The following is a 5665-nucleotide window of genomic DNA, read 5'->3' on the forward strand; positions in this document are numbered from 1 at the left end:
CATGATTTATACAACCACCCTCAATATTCGATGTGTTACTCGAATTACGAGCTTGAAGAGTGATTGTTTCATCACCCACACGAAGTGTGAGTTCACCTGTACCAACATATATAATAGCTCTATCAGTTGCTAAAAAGGGTCGTCCTAAAATCAAAGGTATGTTACTATCCTCTTCCAAATCTAGAACAACAAAGTCTACTGGTATATAAATTTATCAATTTTAAGAAGAACATCTTCAGTGATACCTCTAGGAAATCTAATGGTTTTATCATCCAATTGAATGCTCATCCTAGTTTGTTTGGGTTTCCCAAGACCTAGCTATTTAAACATTTTATAAGGCATAACATTAATGCCTGCCCCTAAATCAGCCAATGCATTATTAACATCTAAGCTACCAATTAAATAAGGAATCATAAAGCTCCCTGGATCTTTCAATTTGTTGGCCAGTTCATTCTGCAGAATGGCTGAGCAAACTACATTCAACTCCACATGTGATGCCTCATCCAACTTCCGTTTATTTGCTAAAAGCTCTATTAAAAATTTAACTGCATTTGGCATCTACGAAAGAGCATCAATAAACAGTAAGTTAATATGTAATTTCTTTAATAATTTAAGGAAATACCAAATTGTTCGTCCGTATGGTCTTTCCTTGTCACACTGAGATATGGCACGCACTCTTTACGTACCAGTTTTCACTTACTGTGGTCCACCTCACCTTTATCTTTACTTACCACAATTCTTTGCCTCTGTTATGGTTCAGGTTCAACTAACCCCTCTTCATCTCGAACGGTAATCGCATTAAGCTATTCCCTTGGGTTAGATTCAGTATTACTCATCAAGCTACCTTGTGGTCATTCAGAAATCAGTTTGGCAAGCTGGCCTATCTGAGTTTCGAGCCTTTGGATCGACGTTTGTTGATTCTTAAGAGCTGTCTCGGTATTCTAAAAATGAGTTTCTGACACTGAGATAAATTTCATTAGCTTCTCTTCAAGGTTCGGCTTCTTTTCCTGCTGGTAAGGTGGTTGCAGAAAACTTGGAGAATGTTGTGGCCTTTGATTTCCTAGGCCACCCTACAAGAAGTTGGGATGGTTCCTCCAACATGCATTACAAGTGTTACTGTACAGGTTATTTTGAGTTCTAAAATTATTGTTACCCATATAATAAACTTGTTTCTCCTCGGTGCCAGGGTTGAAAGGTGGAAAATCTGGGTTGTGCATTCCTCCATTTGAATCACACCTCATCACTTGATATACCAGAGTAGAACCATACAAACCATCAACCTTTTTATTTAAAAGTCTTACCTGGTTTGACAGCATAGTGACCGCGTCGTGGTTGAAAACACCAGTTGCTTTTGTTAGCTTTGTTCTCATGACTTGCCAGTGATAGTTATTCAGTGACATCTCTTCAATAAATTCATAAGCCTCTTCTGGTGTTTTTTTGTTTAAAGTTCCATCGGCGGTTGCGTCCATTGAAGGGTTCACACCATTGTAAATAGTCTGAATCTACAGCCATAGAGGTAACCCATGATGAGGGGACCTTCTTAATAGGTCCTTGTATCTCTCTCATGCATCATAGAGTGTTTCTAAATCCATTTGCACAAAAGAAGAAATATCATTCCTTAATTTAGCCGTTTTAGCCGGCAGAAATTATTTAAGCAAAAAAAATTTCGGTCATCTGTTCCCAAGTGGTGATCGATCCTCGTGGTAACGAGTTCAACCACTATTTAGCCTTATTCCTCAATGAAAAGGGAAATAACTGAAGGCAAATGGCATCTTTAGAAATGCCATTGATCTTTAAAGTGTCACAGAATTCCAGAAAATTTGCCAAATGAGTGTTTGGATCCTCGTCCTGCAAACCATCAAACTTAACAAACTGTTGTATCATTTGAATCGTGTTAGGTTTCAGATCAAAATTATTTACAGTAATAGAAGGTCTAACTATACTCGATTCAGCTCCTGTTAAACTAGGTTTAGCATAATCATACATAGTACGAAAAGCAAGATCTTAATTTACTGGGTTCGCAATAGCCACAGGAGGTAGCGGATTATTATGATTATCAGTCATCCCCTCGGTTGTGGTTTGAATATCATCATCTTGCCCTTCCTTTATGTATTGTAGACTTCGCCTTATCTCTCTTCGGTTTCTGCGAGCTGTGCTTTCGATCTCACTATCAAAAAGTAGAGGTCCTAAGGGGTTTCTTCTAATCATAAACTATAAAAACCTGCCAGAAGTAAATAAAATAAAATTTAGTGTTATAAACAAAATTAAAATAAAAATTAAATTGCAATAAAATAAATGGCTAAAGTAATAAAAATTAAGCATTCCTAATATCTCAGTTCCTCGGCAACGGCGCCAAAAACTTGATGTACGTGATAAGTTTTATATTTATGATTGATCTTACTTGAAAACTAACTATTATCACAATAAAGGCAAGCGCACCTATCGAACAGTAGTATCGCTTATAGCAAGACCGGAATGTCAAACCCACAGGAACTAAAAGTACTAGTATTAACCTTCTTTTTATTATCTAGCCTAAAAATAAGAGGATTTGCTTTATCTAAACTAACTAACTAAACTAAGAATGCACAGGAAGTAAATTGGGGAAATACTTTTGGGAAAACTGATTGATTTAGACAATACCCAAGGAAGAATCCACCTAGACTTCACTTGTTATTTGACTCTAAATTAGACGATTTATTCACTCGACTCGATCCATAGCAATCCCTAATTTATATTATTATCTCTCTCGAGACTAACAATGTCTAACCCTAGGTGATTAATTGAAATCTCTTTCTAATTAAAACCCTTAGTATTGCATTAACTCGATCTATAGATTCCCTTATTAGGTTTCCGGCATATTTATGTTGCCCTATGTCTAGGGGTGCAATCAACTTCGCTTAATTATGCTAGATCTACTCTTAGACAGGGAATTTTGCTCCTCTAAATAAGCACATCAATACTTAAATCAATATACTGGAATATTAAAGAAAGAATTAAGAAGACATAATTAAGAACAAATCAAGTATTTATCATATAATTCAAAAAATAGTAACAAGATCCGTCTTAGGTTTCATCCCCCTTAGGTATTTAGGGAATTTAGTTCATATATGTAAAAGAAAACATCTAGGAAATTGAAGGAAATTGAAGGGAGATCTTTAGTCTTGAAGAAGAATCCAGCTTCTAAGATGGATCAATCGGCTTTCCTCGAGTAATTTCTTACTTCATACTCCATGTGTCCCCTAGGTGCCCTTCTAGGGTGTTTATATAGGCTTTAAAATGCTTCCAAACCCTCAAAAGTGGCCTTATCCGAATAGAACTAGATTTTGGCTTGACAGGGACACGGCCGTGTGACACGCCCGTATGAGGTGGCTTAGGCCGTGTTAAAGTCTGCTAAAAAGACACGGCCGTGTGGTCTACCCGTGTAAGAAACTCCATGCCGTGTTGATTTCCCACGTTGACCCATTTTCTCCGTTTTTAGCCCGTTTCTCGCTCTTTTTACTCTCATATGCTCAACTAAGTATAAAACATGAAATTAAAGGATTAGGAGCATCGAATTCCACAAATCTAATGATAATTCATCCATAAATGTGCTAAGAATGGGATAAAAATATGTATAAATTAAGACTTATCAAGCATCACAAACCTGTTGTAGAAAATTCGGTCTAGCTCTTAACTCTTCTAGAATTTCACCATCATTAGACAGGGTCAGCCGCGTGTTCATAGCTCTCAACGCAAATAAAAACTTCCTGCTCAGGGCATCGGCGACCACATTTGCCTTACCAGGTTGATAACCAATCACAAATTCATGGTCTTTTAACAATTTAAGCCATCTCTGTTGCCTCAGATTCAAGTCCTTTTGGGTCATCAGATACTTAAGACTTTTATGGTCTGTATAGACATGGCATTTCTCCCCAAACAGATAATGTCACCAAATCTTCAAAGCAAATACAATGGCAGCCAATTCTAGATCATACATTGGATAGTTTTTCTCGTGGGGCTTCAGTTGTCACGAAGCATAAGCTACTACCATGCCTTCTTGCATAAGTACGCAACCCAGTCCACTCAAGGATGCATCACTGTTAATCACAAATTCTTTCCCTGATTCTGGTTGTACTAACACTGGTGCCTCGGTCAATAACATTTTCAATTTCTCAAAGCTCTGATGATATTTTTCCGACCACTCAAACTTGACATCTTTTTGAAGTAATCTCATCATAGGAGTGGCTATCATAGAGAATCTATTCACAAAACGTCTGTAGTAATTGGCCAAGCCCAGAAAGCTCCTAACTTTAGTTACATTCCATGGCGGATTCCATTCAACAATACTAGAAATCTTACTAGGATCAACTTGGATACAATCACCTGAAATAATATGGCCTATGGATCTGACCTCTAGCAGCCAAAACTCACTTTTACTGAACTTAGCATACAACTATTTATCCCTCAAAGTCCACAAAACAGTTGTCAAGTGTTCGGCATGCTCTGTCTCATCTCTAGAATAAATCAGAATATCATCGGTGAATGCCACAACAGACTTGTCCAAATATGGCCGAAAGATTTGGTTCATTAAATCCATAAACATAATGGCAGCTTCTAAAATTTTTAACAGAATTAGAAACGAAGGTACGGGCTAGCTGAACCTAGTTGCAACGATCTCAAAAGCATATAAATTACGAGAAACGGGTAAGAAATTCACACACATGCATAAAAAATTTCTTGGCTAATTCTCTTAGCTTGAAAAACCATGAATTTCGGCTATGGCAATGTAAAATGAAGAACAAACCTATTTCTTTTTACTTAAATTTGTTTTCATTTCAACTAAATTACAATTTTGCTATTATAATTTCATTATTTTACCATTTTCCATCAACTTGTTGTCCTACTATCTTATTTAGGGCTTAATTATCACTTAAGTCCTTCCTCAATTAATAATTACACCATTTCATCACATAATTGCTATAATTAGCAAGTTTTGTACCTTTTTCAATTTAGTCCTTTTTTTAATTACTAACTAAACATTAATATTTCTAAACCAAATTTTAATACGGATTTAATAACTTTATAAATATTCTAAAAATAATAATTACGAGTCGACATGATGAAAATTTGTGGTCCCAAAACCACTATTCTGTCACCACTGAAACCTGTGCTATTACAACACTTACATTGTGTCGAGGATTAGGCTCAATTTGGGACGACAACTTACCTTGGGAATCCAAACGTCTAACCGTGAGCACAAGCTTGCTCACTTGATTACCTAACTCCTACAAATGCATTTCATTTTTTAGCTGAAACTTCTCAGTACTATTGGCTAGGCTTTCCACTATGGCTTTCAAAGATGACTTTGGGGGCGATAATTGTTGATTTGGATGCGACCTTTTTTGGTAAGGTTGATTGAATTGACGATTTGACCCATATCTTAGATTTGGGTGATCCTTCCACCCTACATTATATGAGTTCGATTAGGGGTCATATCGCCTTTAGGGTGATCCTGGAAAGTTCCCGACAATAGTTGCTTATTCTGTCGAATCTTCAAGTAAAATTGGACATGAGTTCGTCAGGTGGTCTGGCTTAGCGTAAATTTCGCACAACCTTGCTAGGCCCATTTTATCTGTAAGCAAATTTTGAACAACGTTAGTTAGCTTGTCAATTTTATCTTCTAGAG

The 5665-nt window shown here is 36.7% G+C and overlaps 1 non-coding gene across 1 annotated transcript; it reads left to right on the forward strand.

Annotated features, from left to right (window-relative positions):
- The first annotated feature begins 1518 nt into the window (after positions 1-1518).
- LOC121211740 (small nucleolar RNA R71) lies at positions 1519-1625 on the forward strand. The gene has a single exon (XR_005906958.1). It is a non-coding gene; the product is annotated as a small nucleolar RNA R71 (small nucleolar RNA).
- The last annotated feature ends 4040 nt before the right edge of the window (positions 1626-5665 follow it).

This window comes from Gossypium hirsutum, chromosome A12 (genome assembly GCF_007990345.1).
Source record: "Gossypium hirsutum isolate 1008001.06 chromosome A12, Gossypium_hirsutum_v2.1, whole genome shotgun sequence".
NCBI classification, from domain to species: domain Eukaryota; kingdom Viridiplantae; phylum Streptophyta; class Magnoliopsida; order Malvales; family Malvaceae; genus Gossypium; species Gossypium hirsutum.